We start from the raw sequence: 20441 nt of genomic DNA on the forward strand, positions 1-20441 counted from the left end.
AGGGTTCTGGCACTGATGCAGAGAACAGCAAGGTGCAAACAGCCTGTAAATAACACATGACAAAGCGTGGAATTATGCCAGCACATTCCAAGTCCTCTCAGCCTCCTCAGATGAAGCAGACAGCCACGCATTTCCAAGCTCTGAATGAGCATATCCCTCAAACTCATCTTCTGAATGGGAAGTACAACTTGTACTTGCTGCCAGAGTCAACTCTACTGACTTGGCCAACCTCCAGTTTAGGTAATGACCAGAACTGAACAAATGCTGCATGGTCTGGTTCTCTGGGCCTGCTGTGGGCTAATCCTCCTGGGCTTGTCTGGACATCAGAAGTGCAAAGTAAACAACGTGAGAAGTGTTCCCTGACACACTGGCTCTGCATCAACATCTCCTGGTTCACAGAGTCCATCACAATCTACCACTGCTGTCTCTAATCCAACCCTTTTCTGCTCCTTAAGGGCATCTGTCTCTCTTTCACTGGCTTGTCTAGAACACAACCACATTTATGTTTTCCTTGCCAGTGAGGAAGAGATGTGGCAGAGCAGTGCTCAGAAAGCAAGGAAGTGCTTCTGCTCAGCTACTGCTCACTCAAAACTTGAAGTTGGGCAACTCCTCCAGATCCCAGCACTTCGCCAGGAAACAGTCACAGAAAGTCATTAGAGCCCAGCAAATCCAGTTACAATGAACAGTCACAGCACTGCCCAAGATGACCTGTTTGGCCAGAAACCCTGGTGTTTTGCAGCATGTTTCAGTTCTCACTCCAATGTCTCATGGCCAAGTTAGCACGTTTCAAGCGTGCAAAACGTCAGCAATGCCCCATTCCAGCAGCCCTCCTTCATCTTTGCCATTGCCCAGATGCTGTATAAGGTCCCCTGCATACTAATGGCAGCCTGGCACAAAAAGGATACAGACAAGAGCACAGAGTTAGTTCCAGACATATGATTACTCTACTCTCTAGAACTTCATTCTTCTCCATATAGCAACAAAACCAACTTGCCTCCTTTGGTAGAGATAGCTGGGAAACAAAATATTCCAGTGTCACCAGATCTGTCTGATACTGCTCTGTGCAACAAAGCAGCTGCAGTAGTTATGTGAGTGCAGTATCCTGCTGTAACATCTGGGTTTGGGTAAGTGTCAGAGATGAACTTTTGCTGCCTTTCCAATTAGGTCCTCCTCTGTTTAAATTCATTCCACAACATTCAGATAATCCCTTTCTTGTCCTTCCACTACTGTTGTGGCAGCAGGAGGCATCACAAAATTGCACAGCTAATGGCACCTTGTCTGTTACAGGCTCTCTCCTGACACCTACAAATGAGACTTTGTTCTCTCCATCACTTTCTAATCCCACTGCCTTTTCTCAGGAGGGATGGGCTCCATCTGTACAGCAAAGGGCTACAAAGATGCTGAGGGGACTGGAACATCTCTTGTGAGGCAAGACAGAGAACTGGGTAGCTGAAGGGTCAAGTGATGCAAGCTGGACAAAGAAATGCAGAGCAGTTGGCAAGTCTCACAAACTGAAACAGTGAGCAAGCCAAAAGCAGCATCTGGAACAGTGAAAAAAAAATATTCCAACTCCCAGATGTCTCTCTCAAGCAATGGTTTGCACAGCCTGCGAATATCTGACACTGAGAAACCTCAACCCCTGTTTACAGCTTCGTACTTCAGCAGGAGAAAGTGATCCTAGGAACAGCCCAGAAGTAACCTCATTCCCACAGATGAGTGGTGAATACTTCAGCACTTGCTGGCCTCACTTGCTAAAGAATGATTAAGAGTTGTGTTCAAGCATGATCTCAACAGATGATCTCTCAAAGCGTAAACATCATCTCTGGCACTACTCTGTTCTCAAAGACTGATGGCAAAAGGCAGCAGAGTCTGGATGTCAGCAGCTCTCTGAGAGTGGATCACTGCGAATGGAGCAAGGCTGAATGCTCTTGCAGGAACTTTTCATGTTCTCCTATTCACAACACTTCAGACCTGCCACAGTCTTTGTGAAATTCACAGATTCACAGAATGGTTTGGATTGGAAAGGACCTTAAAGATCATCTACTTCTAGGCCCCTGCCATGGGCAGGGACACCTCCCACCAGCCCAGCTTGCTCAAAGCCTCACCCAACCTGGCCTTGAACATCTCCAGGCAGCTGAATCCACAACCTCCCTGGGTAATCCGCTCAAGTCTCATCACCCTCACTCTCAAGAATTTCTTCCTCATTTCCAGTCTAAATCTGCCCTCCTCAAATTTCAATCCATTCCCTCTCATCCAAGCACTCCAAGCCCTTGTCAAAAGTTCCTCCCTAGCTGTCCTGTAGCTCCCTTCAGGTACTGGAAGGCCACTCTATGGTCCCTCCAGAACTGACCAAGACAACTGAGATGTAACAAGTTACACTCACAGGCAGAAAAAATCCATTCTGGCTTGTCTATGTCGGCAAAAGCCTCCTCTCAAAGCTCCTGTGAGTCTTCTAAATGGAAGGAGCACATGGGCTCTGCAAAAAGGGTTTGTGGCTGCTGCAGAGTGGGAGGAAAGAAGAGGAATATCTGCTGCCTGTCTGGCACTTGAGTTGGTCTCTTGCTCTGAGCAAAGAGCCCCAGCAAAGTGCCACCGCTGGCAGCAAGAGGCAAGCACAGCACTGACACCTCTGCCGACACACAGACGTTCAGAGCAGGCAGAACAGGAATTCTGGGTGCCACCTTCGAAGCCACAGCAGAAGCACAGGAAGATTCAGCCCACCTCGACCCACTCCATAATTACATTTCAAGTCTCAGAATAGCTCACATTTGATAAACAGATGTCTGAGGACTTGGCTTTGACGTATTTACTATTAACATTTAATGCAAAATTACTTCCTTCTGCTCTGCTAAGTGAGCTGTAATGGGTTTCCTTTGCAGTTCACTGAAGTTCAAGTAACAGCAGCATTTGGTAATCTACTGAGAGATTCATCTCACATCTGGAAATTGGTGTCCCAGAAGGGCTATGGAATTGCTGAAATGAGTGCCTAGGAGCATCCCCTGTCCCAGTGCCTCAGAGGAATTGACAGAATGACAGCACCTGCCTGCTGGAATGGGATTCACAGTCACAAATTGCATCAGGTTGGAAGGGGCCCTCGAAGGGAATCTTGTCCAAGCCCCTGCAGTCAGCAGGGCCACCCCCAACTAGAGCAGGCTGCCCGGAGCCATGCCAATTCTGATCTTGAGTGTCTCCAGGAATGGGACCTGAATCATTTCTCTGGGCAACCTGAGCCAGTATTTTATCACCCTCATTGTGCAGAACGTTGTCCTGAATCCAACCTTAATCTCCCCTGCTCCAGTTTCAAACCACTGCCTCTCACCTGTCACCTCAGGACATTTTAAACAGTCCTTCCCCAGCTTTCTTGTAGGTCCCCTTCACACACTGAAACACAGCTCTAAGGTCTCCCTGGAGCCTTCACTTCTCCAGACTGAACAGCCCTATTATTTTCACCCTGTCCTTGGAGGCAAGGTTCTCCAGCTCTCTGATCATCTTTGTGGCTTCCTCTGGACCCATGCCATCAAGTCCCTGTCTCTCTTGTGCTGGGAGCCCAATAGCTGGACACAGCACTGCAGGTGAAGTCTCCCCAGAGCAGAGGGGCAAGATCCCCTCTCTACACCTCTGGCCACATTGCTTTAGATACAGCTCAAGCTGCCAGTGGCCTTCTAGGCTGGAAGTGACCACTGCTGGCTCCTGCCCAGCTTCTCACCCACAAGCACCACACACTTCCCTGCAGGACTTCTCTTCATCTCACCACCTCCCAGCCTGGAGTGATATCAAGGATTGCCTCAAACTAGGTGCAGAGCCTTACACTTTGTGTTATTGAACCTCATGAGACTCTCCTCAGAGATGTCCAAAAGTGTCACTTCTATTTCTCACCCACTCCACAAGCTGATGGGCAGTGCAGCACCCACAGACATCTCTAATGGCACTTGATTCACGTCACATAGGTGCTGTACACACAGGTAGGCACACACTGTCCACAGGCAGTGAGCACCCACACAGCTCCAGCAACACAGGTAAGTCACAGCTGAGGGCTCAAACTCAGCACACTCAAGGGTATGTCCATCTCCATTCCTAACCAAATTCAGCCCCAGAGCCAAGATTTGTGTCCTCTCTCCATACCAACCCCAGCAGGACCTCTACTGAGAATAGAGCTCCTTTTCAGGAGGAAATCAGTACAGTTCTACTGCTGCTAGATGTGGTTTGTACAAATGGCAATTGCTTCAGTCACTTAAAAACATGAACCACACAGACATTCCAATTTCCATGTTGGAATGTTGGACATGATAAGAGTCCACATTTTCAATAGGAGATGTGGACCTTTTCAGAGAAAAAGCCAATTCCAAATGATATCAGTACTTTTTAGTTGGCATTTCCATCTTCTGCCCAGGAAAAGCATTTCATTTTGATTTGCAGAATTCCTAATTCACTTTTTACAAAACAAGGTTGCAATGGAAGAAGAGTCCCCAGTGCTTCCAGTGTCTCTCAGAGAGCAGGAGGAACTACCTTGGAATCACCTAATGGTAAGAGTTGGAGTGACCTCTGGAGACCATTGAGGGCAATGGACACAAACTGGAAGTCAGGAAGTTCCACCTCAACATGAGGAGAAACTTCTTTAGTATGAGGCTGCTGGAGCCCAGGAGCAGCCTGCCCAGAGAGGTTGTGGAGTCTCCTTCTCTGGAGACTTGAGACTCTCCTGGCTGTGTTCCTGGGTGACCCTGCTCTGGCAGAGGAGTTGGACTCAATGACCTCTGAAGGTCCCTTCCCAGGGCTCTAGGACAGTAATCCACACCTGAATACCCCTCCTCTAAAAGCATTCTGCATTCATGCCTGCTGCCCATGCTTCTCATGCAGCTCAGGATACAGCTGACTTTACTGGGCTGCACTGGACATTGCTGGATCATGCTGAGCTTCCACAGCTCAAAACCAGCCCAGCTTTGTTTTGTACATTGCTGCTCAATGCATATTGTCACTGACAAAATGAACCACAATCTTTAACTGCTTAAAAACTGCCTTTCTGGTCAGCACATGAAATGCATCTGAACTCTTCACAGCACAAAGCCTAACTGCAAGCTGCCACAGCAGGCAGCCTTCCTCCTCATGCTTGTCTGCTGTGTGAGCTGAGTGAGAAGCAGAAACTCAAGACCCACTCATCTCCAGTGACCTCAAAGCTAGCTAAAGCCATCTAAACATCATTTTATTTACCTAGCAAATGGTCCAGAAGCAGGAGAGAAGCAAATATTACCTATACAAAACTCAGGGTAAATATTTCTTCTTGAATGAAGCAAAGCTAGCAGCAAAGCAGTAACAGGCACTCCCCAGGCTTTAAGAAGGCTACCAAAACAGACAATTGCATTACATAGAACACCTCAGACAAACAGCACCAAAAGCAGAAGAAAACCAATATATAGACAGCACCATGGAGGTGATTCTGCCCCTCCTCTGTTGAGATCCCAGCAGCAGCACTGCATCCAGTTCTGGGGCCCTCAACACAAGGTGGATATGATGCTGCTGGAGAAGGCCAAGAGGACAATCCAGAGAGGGTGCTGGAACACTGCCAACAGGTTGCCCAGGGAAGTGACTAGAGACCCATTCCTGGAGATATTCAAGGTGAGGCTTGACAGAGCTCTGGGCAACCTGATCTAGTTGAGAGTGTCCCTGCTGACTGCAGAGAGGTTGGACTGGACAACCTCTGAAGATCCCTTCCAGCTGAGACCATTCTATTCTATCAACAGTTGAATCATGGCTGACCTGATGACTTCAGCACTGGCTCACTGCAGTCCTGAGGACCAGACCACAAGGAAGAGATATGGACCATAACCTATAAATAGACCAAAGCAGCTAGGACTTGGAAATTGTTTCCACTTTACACATGCTGAGAAAAAGCTCCATTTTGATGCCCTCACTCATGAAGTACTCACAGTTCTATTTCATCAGCAACAAAAATAAGTTTCCAGCATTCCAAGCCTCTGCTAAATTAGATGCAGATGAGGAAGGGTTTTAGTTTTTTTTCCAAACATATGGAAAAGAATGCAGCTGAAATTTCAGCTAGGCCTTGAGAAATCCTCTACACAAAGCATTAAGCTTTTTGCAATAGAGGGAATCCAGAGAGTAACAACTATCATTTCATTTCAGTGTGATTTTGGATGATACTACAAGACAGAAACATTAAAAGAAAGTAACAAAAGCCTTTCATGTACCCTCAAATAAAGTCAGATGTTCATGTGTCACATATCTGGACAGCCTCTGCTTTGAATGGGAGCCTGAGCTCCACTTCAAAGGGAGAAAAATGGACAAAAGGGTAAAGAATGTACATCTCTGACTACCAACAGCCCCAGGAAACTCAAAACCAAAGGACTAAATCCATCACTTCCCCAACACCTCTAGAGATAGACCAAAGCCTACGAGATAGTGAACCAAGAGAGCACCTGAAAGCATAAGCACTTGTAGTCCCCAGGCTCAGCCATCAGTATATAAACCTGGGTCATTTGATGCTTTCAGAAGCGAGAGCATAGAAAGAACATTTCTGTACATCCACTGCTGAGAGGATGAGGGGCAATGGTTTGAAAGGAGAGCAGAGCAGATGGAGATTGGATGTGAAGAAGGAAGTTCTGCACCAGGAGTGTGCTGGAACACTGCAACAGATTGTCCAGGGAGGTGGTTGAGGCCTCATCCTTGGACCTATTCAAGGTCAGGCTGAGCAACCTGATCTAATGGAGGATGTCCCCAGTGACTGCAGTGGGGTTGGACTGGATGACCTGTAGAGATCTCTTCCAACCCCAAACCATTCTAGTAGTCTATCAGAGATCAAGGTCAGACTGGATCTTCAAAAGAAGTTCTTCATTATGAGTGTGGTGGTACTCTGGAACAGGTTGCCCAGAGTGGTTGTGGCTGCATCCTCCCTGGAGGTGCTCAAGGCCAGGTTGGATGAGTCCTTCAGCAGCTGAACGTAGCTAAAAGGTGTCCCTGGCCATGGTGGGGAGGTTGGAATAGATGATCTCTGAGGTCATTTCCAATCTGAGCTATTCTGTGATTCTATGATTCTAGTTTTGAGTTACCAGTATCAATGAGAAAGAGGCTTGGGTTCACTTTCTGGGTGCATAAAGCCACAAGGTGAAGGACACGTCAAATGTTAAAAACGTTGGTTTTAAACCACTTCCTTTCCTCTTGGCCTCCTCCTTAGGCAGTGCTTTTGTAAATGCACCTTGGCTTATTTCCTTCTGCTACAAACTGCCAAAAGTACCTTCTCCTTTGTAAATATTTTGGGACAAGCAGAAAACATCCCCAGGAATTTACTAGGCAATTATTTAGTTCCTAAAACTGTTCCCCTGCTAAGTCACATAGCTGTGCTGCACAAACACCCACAGAGGTGAGCCAAGCACAACACCAGCCCAGCTGTGCAGCTGGGCTCAGCCTCTCACAACTCCACACCTGGTTCAATAGCTGAGAATCATCACAGACTGCCAGGCTGGAAGGGGCCCCAAGGATCCTCTGCTCCAGCCTTTCTAGCTCACAGCAGAGCTGCAATGAGCTGGCCCAGCACCCTGGCAGCTGAGTCTCAAACTGTCACATGGAGGGGATTCCTCTGCTTCCCTTGGGAGATGATTCCAGTGTCTGACTGTGCTCATGGGCAAACATTTTCTTCTGGAGTCCAATGGAAATGTCCCCAGCAGGACCCCATCACCTCTTGTCTCTGCTATGGGACTCCTTGTCAAAAGGGAGTCTCCATCCTCCTGTTAGCCACTCTTTCTGTACTGGTGCATGGTGAGAAGGTCTCCCTTCAGCTTGCTTTTCTCCATAGTCCTGTGTCACACTTTACAGGGAGGACTGAACCACAGCTTATCCTTTAAATTACTCAGCTGTGAGGAACACAGAGCGAAAGGAAAAGAAAAGGGACATTGTCACCACAGTTGATGAACAAAGGACATCTGGACACACCTGGATATCATGAAAGCAAAATATTTTAAACATCATTTCCAGTACTCCTCTCTGGAAAATATGCATCAAGTGTGCTGAACTCTATCCTAAGCTATTTGAATTGCTGCTTAGAAATACATTTTTGAAAACAAATTACATTAATGAAATTTTAAAATAGAATCACAGAATCAACCAGGCTGGAAGAGACCTCCAAGCTCAGCCAGTACAACCTAGCACCCAGCCCTATCCAGTCAGCTAGACCATGGCACCAAGTGCCTCATCCAGGCTTGTCTTGAACACTTCCAGGGACGGTGCCTCCACCACCTCCCTGGGCAGCCCATTCCAATGCCAATCACTCTCTCTGACAACAACTTCCTCCTAACATCCAGCCTAGACCTACCCTGACACAACCTGAGACTGTGTCCCCTTGTTCTACTGCTGGTTGCCTTTCAGGGAGCTGTAGACAGCAGTGAGGTCACCCCTGAGCATCCTCTTCTCTAGGCTAAACAACCCCAGCTCCCTCAGCCTCTCCTCATAGGGTTTGTGTTCCAGGCCTTTCAACAAAAAAAGGGGCAAATTGCTTCTGACAACACCAAAAAGTCTGTGAGAAGCAACATGACATAATGAAAAACCAAGAACTAGTTCTAAGAGGAAGAGATATCAACACAATCTTGCAGCACAAAGCTGTTTTATCATCTTTATGATGGTTCACTGGGAAGTGTTAGTTCATGTTTGCTGCAAGGAACAAAGGAAACAAGCAGCTCTCCCAGCGGTGTGGCATTTCCCGAGAGACTGCTGAGGAATCTGGGGTACTCTAAAAGACATCTCACATCTGAGACTTGGGGAGCATCCTGATGCTCATCCCATGGTCTAGATTTTCCCAAGAACTTACCACAGTCTTTTCCAAGCAAGTATTTAAAGCCTGAATCTCTGAAGCAAAGCCTTCACAAGCTGTCCTGATATCTTTGATAGTGCTGATTCGGAAGTGATGGAAGATTTCACAAAGCTCAGGCCTTGTCAAAGCTGTTCTGGATTTTTCTTTCCTACCCTAAGGCAGTGAAGTGCTCTTTGAGAGAAGCTTGCTTTTCAGATTTCGAAGACCATTTGGTCCTCATGAGAACTGCAAGAATCACATTTGATGGCTGGAAAAAAGACTGCAACTCTGAGGTATTTCTTTCAAGACTCACATTTGAAAAATATATTTTGCCTCCTCTGATAAAGATTGGCCTGAAAGGAACAGGGCACACACAGATCTCTTTCTTCATTACTGCTCCCTAACAGTGCTAATATTTAACACATCATTTGCAAACTTGTTTTCAAATTCGATAGGGAAAATAACGCATCACAGCCACAGCCCCATCAGCTTGTTTACCAAGCTTGTTTCTTCTCTGCTGGAGACAACAAAGGCAACTTGGAAGTCATTCAGGGCAGAGGAATGAAGATGAGCATTTGGTTGGACTGACACTGTGACAGCCAAGAAAAGAACACATTCCACAAATGTTTGAAGGGTGCAAACACCAAGGAGAAAAACAACTGAAAGGGGAAGATGTGATAAACACCAGCTCGCTAAGGCAGGCAAAACAGTGGCTCAAAAAGTACATCAGCACTTGGCATTGCTGAACCTCGTGAGATGGGGGAAGTCGTTTCCATCACTGCTCCAAGTGCAGTGTGTTCAAGTGTTGCAAGTTCACCATTACATTTGAGACAGTTCTCAAGGCACTAAAATACTTAAGATCATTTGCAGTCAATCACTTCATTTCGCTTTCTGTTCCCCCACCCCAAGTGCTCAATTCAATGCAGTACTTTCGTGAGTTTCTGCCCTGGACCATTCAGTATTTTCCTAAAGCCAAAATAAAACTCAGTATTGTCCCTGTTGTGCTCGATGTTTGTGTTCAATGCCACAATCCAGTGTCTGCTTCCTGACTCTTGGAATTTCTTTTCCTGCAGGGGAACACTTGCAAACCATTCACATTTAATAGTTCCTTTTCACAACTGCCTCAGGAAGTTTAACAGCTGCCTGGAGGCACACATCTCCGCTACTAAATGGCATAAAGGCTGAGGATTAATAAGCAGCAAGCACAACGAACCAGCGCCAGCCTGGGTAAGCTGAACCTGAAACTGCTCCATGGAGGGGACTTCTCTGCTTCCAGTGTCTGGCTGTGCTTATGGACAAACGTTTTCTTCTGGAGCCCAATGGGAATCTCCCCAGCAGGGACTTGTCCCCATTACCCCTTGTCTGTGCCACGGGGCTCCTTCTCCAAAAGGAGTCTCTGTCCTCCTGGCAGCCACTCTTACCGTTCTGGTCCACGGTCAGGTCTTCCCTCAGCCTGCTCTTCTCCAGGCTGGCCAAAGCCAGCTCTCTCAGCCTTTTCTCACATGCCAGGGCTGCCAGGCCTCTGACCACTTTCTTCGCCCTTCTCTAGAGACTTTCCAGCCTGTCCACATCTTTTCTGTACAGCAGGGACCAAACCTGCAGGCAGTGCTCCAGGTGTGGGCTGACCAGCACTGGGTAGAGTGGGACAATGACCTCTTTCTGTCTGCTAGTGATGCCCTTGTTGATGCAATCCACCATCCTGTTGGCTTCCTTGGCTCCTGAAGCTCACTGTTCAATCACGTTGAGCTTGTTGCCCACCAAGAACCGCAGGTCCCTTTCCACTAGGCTGCTCTCCAGCCAGGTGGATCCCAGTTTGAGCTGCACTCCTGCAGCACCACTTCTCAAGGAGCCAGGCTTAAGTGTCTTATTTTTCTTATAATAATCATCCCAGATTCCTCAATCCATTTCCAGAAGAGAATGTTGTATATCCTCACTCTACACATCATTCTGCAACCACCTTCACATGCCTCCTTGTAAATCCTAGTAACTCCACAGGACTTTCTCAGAGTAAACTTGCACAGCACATGACAGACCAAAGGCTGACAAAATATAGAGCAGTGAAAAAAACCCTACAACTAGAAAATTCATCAGTTTCAGACAGTCCATAAGGGAACATGCAATGCTAAAACAATACACTCATGTGGCATCAAGAATCAGTCACATACGCCTGAATTTCAGGTGCTAGCTGCTGAATGGTTGACAAGTCAGACAATGAAGTTCTGTTTCACTCCCAAGACTGAATTTAAGGTTAGATGCCACCAGTAGAAGCTGGTAGCAATGGATTTAGGACTATGTTTTCAAGATCTCTCAACATAGCCTCAATACATTGACAAAGACACAAAGCAAACTAGAAAAAGTACTGTCTCCTCCTCCTGGGGCTCCTTGACTCAACACCACCAGGCTATCAAGGCAATATAAGCCTGTCCTAAGGGTACAAGTGTAAAATCCAGGCTTTCTTCCCCATTTACCAACCTCAGAGGCTTTACTGCCATTCCCCCATCTCTAGGAACACCTTACATGAGACGTGGAAGTAGGGCCTCATGACAGCAGAGAGGGAGAGTCCCCTCCCTTGTCCTGTTGGTCACTTGCACATGAGCTTTCAGCTAAAATCCCCAGTCTCTCTGCAGAGGTGTTCCAGCACCACCATCACCACCTCCAAGAAAACAGCAACTTGCAGCTTACAAACATTTTTCTTGCTCTGCAAGATTTTAATGGGCTTCTTGAAGAAGGAACAGAATCACAAGACTATGTCACTATTTCCACACGAATTTTTCCTACCTTCTTAGCCCCAAAAATTCTGCAAATGATGAACTAGGTAGAAATCAGCTTCTTTTTGTTCCACTGCCAAGGAGTCTCAGGACAAACTATTTGCCTCTATCAGTTTCTAAGCAATCTCTCCAGGCATCCAAGGTTATAAACTAGAAGAAGTGTTTGAGCCTCTTTGCTTTTACACATACCCAAACCATGGAGCTTGTTTAACAGGCCTGTGAGGCTCCCTGATTTATTCCTCAACATTCCACATAAATCATCTTTTTGTTCTTGTGTTGAGATTTCACCTCTTTCACTGCTAGTCAGCTATAGCAGATGCCAAGCAGCCATGCTCTTGCCTGCCCCTGAAAATACAACACTCCAACTCTGCTTTTCCCACACAGAGCTTGTCTCTGAGTTCAGGCTTTCAGCCTGTTTTTTAAGCACAAGTATGAACTTCTCACTACTCTAAAATGGAGCTTGCTAGCTCCAGCTCCACACTTGGTATATCCCCAGTTTGCAGATGTAAGCTTGTGCATACCCCTTCAGCTGTGTCACAGCCAACAATCGACAGCCACTGGCTGAAAGGCTCAGAGACCTCCCCTCACACATTGATTCAAAACAAGATTCATACTGAGTTTCCAAGCTTCTGGACAATTCCCTAATCCCTTGGGATATTCTCCAGGCTAACACTAGCTCTTCACTGCTTGAATCACAGAATGCTAGTGGGGCATCTCTGGAGACCATCCAAGTCCAAATCCCCTGGCCCGAGCAGGATCACATAGGGCAGGTCACACAGGAACACATTCAGGTGGGTTTGGAATGTCTCCAGAGGAGGTTCCATAACCTCTCTGGGCAGCCTGCTCTGGGGCTCCAGCACCCTCACAGTGAAGATTTTCTTTCACTTCTGTTTCCATGGCACCTCCTCTGCTCCAGCTTGCCCCAATTGCCCCTTGTCCTGTCACTGAACATCCCTGAGCAGAACCTGGCTCCATCCTCCTGACACTGCCTTGCACATCTTTATCACCAGCAATGAGGGTAGCCCTCAGGCTCCTCTGCTCCAGGCCTCAGCTCCCTCAGCCTGTCCTCACAAGCAGATGTTCCACTGCCTACAACAGCTTTGAGCCCCTGTTCTGGATTCATTCAAGCAGTTCTCTGGAACTTAGAGCCCAGAACTGGATAATATTCCAGATGTGGCCTCACCACAGCAGACTAAAGCGGGAGGAGAACCTCTTTCAACCTAGTAAGTCTTATTTGAAGGTATAAAAAAGATCTACTCCTTCTTACTTATTTACTGGTTCTCAAAAGTACTGGGCTGGGTAGATGCAAGGCTCCCAGCTGTAGGCACTGCAAGCCACAATTTCTAAACAGCAGAAATTCCACGAAGAGATGGGCAGAAGAGCAGATCTTTGCAGAGACCATAAACTATACCCTACCTTGCTGATATTAATAAATACTCCTTCAGCTGATGCTAGGAGCTGGAAGCATAGCTGGTCACAGAATGGCAGAACAGAATCATTTCAGTTGGAAAAGACCTTTAAGATCATCAAATCCAATTGTAAACCTAACATTGCCAAGTCTGTCACTAAACCATGTCCCTAAGCACCACACAGAATTGTTCTGGTTGGAAAACACCTCTAAGATCACTGAGTGAAGCCTTTGGCCTAAAAGCACCATGGCCCAGCACAGGAGAGGAGACATGAGCAGCTCTGTATTTCCAAAACAGAAACCTAAGGATCCTTCTTGGCTCAAGAGGATACAGACTTAGAAGGGAGAAACAGACGGCAGGTGAAAGCTTTTCATGAATGCTGAAGCAAGAAAACAAGAGCACAAATCTTCTGCCTAGTCATTTGAGAAATGACTAGCTCCAGATGCCACATTTCCACATCTAGCACCACATCCCAACTGCTCTGCCTACAACCTGGCAGCACTGTCAAACAATCAGTCCGCGAGGGAAATCAGAGCAGCTCCCTGGCACATCCACCTGTCCACGCCAACACCTCAGCGGCAAATGCCTGTCTGTCACCTTCTCAGCAGCAGAGCAACTGGCATTCTGTGAAGGCAAGGGCCTCTGAAATCTCTCAGTAGCACTGCTTCTCTCCCATTATTCCAATTTTCCTCCTGCCACCACAGCAGTGTGACCTTCTCTCCATGGTTTCCTTGTTCTGGATTCACCCAGCATTTGGTACAACAGCAGAGTCCAGGAATTATTTCCTTTACCAGGTATTTGCAGCAGGGATTGTGCTCCATTTATTACTTACTGGACACCTCAGTAAGATGCATAGCCATGTACGGACTGATCATAACTAACATGGCCTTTTGGTTAAGGCACTGTCCTCCAGCAGTCCCTCTGAAAAGTAAGAGATGGCAACACTCACGTTTCACAGCCTTTCTGCTCACACTGGGAGATGAAGACCTCCGAAGCAGTGTCCCAGGGGTAACACCATCCAGCAGCATGCAAACGTCTGAAGGGAGCCCCAGCATTTAGGATTTTATTTCCAGTGCTAGCAGATGGTGAGCTTGATGCCAAACCCCCGTTCTGCACTTTCCCAGTTGCCAGGAGAAGGTGTCAGGAGCTGCATGAACCTGCATTGTAGAGAGCTGCTGCTCGATTGCTTAATCTCATTACATGATGAGTGTGCACCACATGGCACATTTAACTGGCTGCTTTAGTCCGTTCCTGGTGTCAGCAGAGAGCACTTTGAGCTTTGTGAGCCCAGGCTGACAGCAGGACAAGAGGTACACAAGGAAATTCAGCACATATTAAAGAGTTTGTGATACCCAACCACAAGATTCTTGTGGTGCTGTGCACAAAAACCCGTGTGCAGCTCCCCAGGTTACAAGCATCACAGCTGCCCCCTGCTCCTTCCCAGAAGCTTCCCTCTCCCCTTACACCCAGGAGAAGGCAGTGTTTGAAGGAATTCATGCAGCTAGTCCCACACAAAGACCCACAGAGCACAGCAAGGGGCCGAGTCAGCAACTGTTTCTAAATGTGGTAAAGCCTCCCAGTGACAGGTGGCCAAAACAGAGGGAGAACCAGCAGAGGAAGTGAGCAGAAGTATTCAAGACTAACAACTAGGAAATTCATCAAAATCTGTGAAGTTACAGGAGCATAGAATCCTGCATGACCTCAAGCTGAGGCTGGGTAGGTTTAGACTGGACATCAGGAAAAAGTTTTTCACAGAGAGAGTGGTCAGGGACTGGCATGAGCTGCCCAGGGAGGTGGTGGAGTTACTCACCCTGTTTAAGGGTCCTTTGGATGTGCTGCTTAGGGATATGATTTAAGGTGAATTTTGTAGAGTAGGGTTCTAGGTTGGACATGGTGCTCCTGAGGGGCTTTGCCAACCTGAGTGTTTCTGTGATTCTGTGACTGTTTCAGATGGAAAAGTCCTCTAAGATTATCCAGTCCAACCATCAGCCCAATACCACCAAGGCCATCAAACCATGTCCCCAAGTGCCATGGCCACACGTTTCTTGGATATCTCCAGGCATGGGGACTCTACCACCTACCTGGGCAGCCTGTGACAATCCCTGACCACTCTTGCAGCAAAGAAATTGTTCCTCATCTCCAGCCTAACCTTTCCCCGAGGCAATTTCAGGACATTTCCTCTCCTTCCATCACCTGAGACAGGTAGAAGAGACCAACCTCCACCTCACTGCAGCCTCCCTTCAGAGACTTGTGGAGAGCAATGAGGTCTGCCCTCAGCCTCCTGCTCTTCACTCTAAACACCCTCAGCTGCTCCTCCCCAACCCAGTTCTCCAGACCCTTCCCCAGCTTTGCTGCCCTTCTCTGGACCTGCTCCAGCTCCTCTGTGTCAATGAATACGGAGCCTAAGCAGGCTTTGTACTTGCAGACATCAGTGAGCATTCAGTCCTTTTAGTACGAGGCTCCAAACTAAAAGGCACTGCAAGTCTTCACTTTCTCCAGGCAGACCCTTTAACATCTCTTTCAGTTTGCTCCCTTCATAGAAAATTGAAAGGAGGAGAAAAAAGAAACATGTGGGAGCAGCTGCACAAATATTGCAGCTGCCAGAGATAAGATTTCCTTTAGCATCCAGAATTTCTTGGTTTGTGTTTTGCAAGACCACTTTGCAGTGGATAACCACAGTGAGTATCCATACCTCTGCCATTGTTAAGAGGTGAAGTTCAACACGAAGCCACCACAGAGACACACAAACACAGCGAACAACCAGAAACCTAAACTCTTGAAGGAAGTGTCTGGAGGCTCCACTGTAAGAAAGCTTATACAGCAAATATGCTGCTTGCTGTGCTTTCACTGAATCATAAAGATCACAGAATGGTTTGGGTTGGAAGGGACTTTAAAAATCACCCATAGTTCCAAGCCCCCTGCCATGAGCAGGGACACCTTCCACTTAACCAGGCTGCTCAAGGCCTCATTCAACCTAGCCTTGAATATCTCCAGGGATGGGGCCACATTTCTTCTGGACAATTAAAATACCATGCTTGGTGGTTTATTAGAAAGGAAAGAGCAGCACTGCAAATCTGCTTATCATCATCTCACATTTCAAAACAACACTCGAATCTTAGTCTGGTTTGGAAGAAAGCTCCAAAGGTCATCCAGTCCAACTCCCCTGCACTTATCAGGGACATCCTCTGCTAGATCAGGTTGCCCAGAGTCCTGTCGAGACTCACCTTGAGTATCTCCAGTAATGGGGCCCCAACCACCTGGGTAACCTGTTGCCATGTTCCAGCACCCTCATAATGCAGAGCTCGTTCCTAACACCCAATCTAAATCTGCTCTGCTTTAAAGCCATTGTCCCTCATCCTGTCCCTGCAGACCTTTGTAAACAGTCTCTCTGCATCTTTCCTGTAGGCCTGGAAGGTCATTATTAGGTCTCCCTGGGGCCTTCTCTCCTAAAGGCTAATCAACCCCATCTCCCTCAGCCTGTCCTTGTAGCAGAAGTGATCCAGCATGCTTCCTAAGACAATACTTTGATAATTAGGCTATGATATCATCAAATAAATGGGTCCCCAGCAGTATTTTTATATCCTACATAGGTATTTGTGTTCATATACCTGTCCTGGAATCACAGCAATCTCTTCTGCTCCAAGAGGATCACCAGGAAGGAGTTTTAGCATGCTCTGTGCTGTACATTGATAATTGTCATTTTCATTTCCCAGTCCAGACCCAGGCAGGTAAGTTGGGTATCCTTAGCACTTCAGTACTCCAAGTAGCCAATCCTAAATACACAGCTACGGTGACAAGATGATCTTGGAGCTACTGTAGAACGCAGAGATCCTCATGGTATATTGGTTTCTTCAAACATTTTTTGCCCAAAATGCACTCTAAAGAGGAGATGGAGAGAAGACTTCATCTCTCTCTACAGCTCCCTGAAAGGAGGTTGCAGGAGGTGGGTGGGAGTTGGTCTCATCTCCTTAGGATCAGATGATAGAACAAGAGCAAATAGCCTGAAATTGTGCCAGGTAAGAGTTAGGTTAGAGAGAAAGAAACGTTTCTTTCCTGCTAGACTGGTCAGGGATTGGAACAGGCTGCTCAGGGAGGTGGTGGAATCCCCATATCCCTGGAGGTGCTCAAGAAATGAGTGGATATGGCACTTGGAGACATAGTTTAATTGCCATGGTGGTGCTGGGTGGATGGTTGGACTGGATGAGCAAGCCAAACAACTCTACGATTCCATACTGAAAGCGTTATCAACCAGTGTGTCCATGAGAGACAATCAATGCATCCAACTGATCCACCAAGTAAGGCTGGAAGAGTCAAGAACAAAGCTAATTGTGTGCACTCTCTGCATCCTTCTTCTTAATCAACTCAGGAAGGGCCTCAGGCATACTTTAAGCCACTTTTAAATGCAGTGCCCTCCTGTCTGCTAAACAGTCACTGGATATGTCAGAGCAGGCTGTCTTTACCCACCTCTGCAGTGCTGAGTGTCAAGCAGGGCACACAGAGAAAGACTCCCTGCTTGAATGAGCTCCAGCACGCTTCAGGGGGTTTGCTGCACTTGAATTCATGTGATCCACTCTTGAGATTTGTTTTATAAATACCCATCCTATAAGACTTTGCCCACACACCCTCCCAGCACTACTTAGAAACAAGTGATTTCTGAAGATCTAAAGCCCAAAGATTCTTCACAACATTGTTTCTTATCCTTCCCTACCTCCACACATTTCCAACTGAAGCCTTCATTTATAGCAATGGTCTGCTCTGGTCATTCAGCTCCTTTCCATCAAGCCACAAACGATATCAGGTAACTTTTCCTCCCCAGTATAAGTAACATCCAAACAAAATAGGGTCAAAACTGAACAAATGGATGGCTACAATGAGATATGAATCAAAATTGTAAAGGTTGAAAAGACCTCAAAGCTCAATCGACTCCAATTGTCAACCCAGCACTGCCAGGTCACAACTAAACCACGTCCCTCAGCACCGCATCCACACAGCTTTTAAGCCCTTCAAGGGCAGGGGACTCCACCACTGCCCTCAGCAGCCTGTTTCAAGGCTTGACAACACTTTCAGGTACTGAATTGCTCTTCATGTCCAACCTAAATATTTCATGGAGCAACTTGAGGCTGGTTCCTCTTGCCCCATTCCTTGTTACTACAGAGAAGAGACCAACTTTCAGGGAGTTGTAGAGAGCAAGGTCTCCCTTGAGCTTCCTTTCCTCCAGACTGAACATCCCCCATGCCCTTAGCTGCTCCTCACAAGACTTGTGCTGTGGACCTTTCACCAGCTTCATTGCTTTTGACATGATGCAGCACCTCAGTGTTATTCTTCTTGGATTGAGGGGCCCAAAACTGAATGGAAAGAATCTACTCAGCCCAGCATCCCAACTCCAAAACCTCAGGGAGAAGCAAGACAGGCATGCAACAACAGGTATAGCTAACCCTTAAAAAACTGGCTTTTCTCTTTCCTGATGAGCACACACACATCCTACTTGCACCTTATCCACATCTTGTGCACATTACTATCTCCTTTTGTTGGGAGCCTGCCACTGTTACTGCTGGATCATAGGATCATATGCCACTGCTACTGCTGGATAGACCCTGAGATCCCTGTACTGGAAAATAAAGAAGAATTGACCTCTCTCTGCTCTTTCTCTGGCAGTTTTTTCAGTCATTTCATCTCCAGGCTAGAAAGTTCCTTCCTGCTTCATCCTTCTTGGGCAGAAGCTATGCTGTGCCCTTGACTGTTCCTTTCCTATATTTTTCCAGCTTAATCTCTCTCAGGCAGCAAGGGATTCCCCTGGTGTCACCTCTCTCCTTCACGTCTTTCTTTTCACAAACAGAGGATGTGGTAACTGGGGGAGGTTAAAGAAACAGCAAGAAAGGCAGCTTGTGGAAAATCCAGGCTGCTGCTGCTGCTGCTGGAGCTGAGGTCATCTGAGTAAGTACTAACTGGAAGGCTTCTGCCTCTGTCTGATGAAGAATCATTTTACCTCCTTGAAAAACAGGGAAACAGCTCAAAAGGTGGAAACAGCCAACATATTTGGGCCCAGATCACACTAACCTAGGAAAACAGCATGCTTGGCTCTCTCAGTTAGTGACATCCAGAGTGATCTCACCAGCTCCCAGAAACAGGCAAGCTGCTGCGGTTTTGTGTTTTACTTTTTAAAGGACTTTATGATGGTTGAACAGGGTAGGCCAAGGACACCAGCCCAGTTGAGACTTAAGCTTCTCTAAAAGCAAAGGCAGATGTGGGAGAAGGATGACAAGAACATACCAGTTACTTCTTAGAAGGCAGAGACATAAAAAATGCTTTCAGTAAGGAGCTGATCATAGAATCATTTTGGTTGGAAGAGACCTTTAAGATCAGCAAGTTCAACCACTAACCTAGCACCACCAAGCCACTACTAAACCATGTCCCTCAGCACCACATCTTCAGGTCTTTTAAACTGTACAGAACTAAGTGTAGGGGGTGCAGAGGAGGCCACGAAGATGATCAGAGGGCTGGAGAACCTTCCCTATGAGGATGGGATGCAGGAGTTGGGGCTGTTCAGCCTGGAGAAGAGAAGGCAGCAGGGAGACCTTAGAGCAGCCTTCCAGGACCCAAAGGGGCTACAGGAGAGCACAGAGGGGACTTCTGACAAGGCCTGGGAGTGACAGGAAGAGGGACAATGGCTTTGAGCTGGGAATGGGAGAGATGAGGAAGAAATTATTGGGAGCGAGGGTGGTGAGACACTGGCACAGGCTGCCTAGGGAGACTGTGGATGCCCCTTCCCTGGAGGTGTTCAAGGCCAGGTTGGACAAATCTTTGATGAACATGGGCTAGTGGGAGGTGTAACTGCCCCTAGCAGAGTGGCTGGAACTGGATGATCTTTAAAGGTGCCTTCTAACACAAACCATTCTAGCATTCTATGAACATGAATGGCATTTCACAACAAGAAACTATAGGACCTCAGTATGTGCTGCTGATGTTTGGCTCATGGAGTCACAGAACATGAAAGTCTCTCCAAACCAACCAGTACAACAGTAAACAACAGAAGTTCCTTCAGGTTAAAAGCACTGAGCTCTGTGCTCCTTCAAGGTCTCCAGCTTGGTGCAGCACAATGCTTGCACTAGCAAAGCTCAGTGAAACACAGGGTGAGCCTGGCAGGCACAATGACCTCAAATAGTTAACAGATGAGTCAAAAACCACAACCATAAGCTAAAAAGGCATCATACTGCAGGTGGGTTCCAGTCTCAGGGGAATTGCTTCATTTGCAGTTTAGCCAATGGCTTGAAAGAAAACAATTCTAACTAAAAGACCATGACTGAAAACTTCTGCAGGTGACAAGTACCAAGGAGGCCATTACTTACAGAGAAAAAGACAGACAGGCAGACAGCTGTCTGTGCACACTTTGAGGGTTCCTGCTAAGCAGAAGCACAAGTTGTGAAGAGCCAACCATACCTGGAGGTGTTCAGTGCCAGGTTGGATGAGGTCTTG

The 20441-nt window shown here is 47.1% G+C and overlaps 1 protein-coding gene across 6 annotated transcripts in view; it reads right to left on the reverse strand.

Annotated features, from left to right (window-relative positions):
- ARHGAP24 (Rho GTPase activating protein 24) overlaps positions 1-20441 on the reverse strand; it is a 184241-nt gene that overhangs the window by 124142 nt on the left and 39658 nt on the right. The window contains exon 1 of one of the 6 annotated variants that reach the window (XM_064149587.1): positions 13918-13974. The exons of the other annotated variants lie outside the window; for them this stretch is intronic. The gene's annotated coding sequence lies outside the window, so the exon portion shown is untranslated. Of the gene's footprint in view, positions 1-13917; positions 13975-20441 lie in introns of those variants that run through there. 6 annotated transcript variants of the gene reach the window in all.

Source organism: Pogoniulus pusillus, chromosome 10 (genome assembly GCF_015220805.1).
Source record: "Pogoniulus pusillus isolate bPogPus1 chromosome 10, bPogPus1.pri, whole genome shotgun sequence".
Classification (NCBI taxonomy): Eukaryota; Metazoa; Chordata; class Aves; order Piciformes; family Lybiidae; genus Pogoniulus; species Pogoniulus pusillus.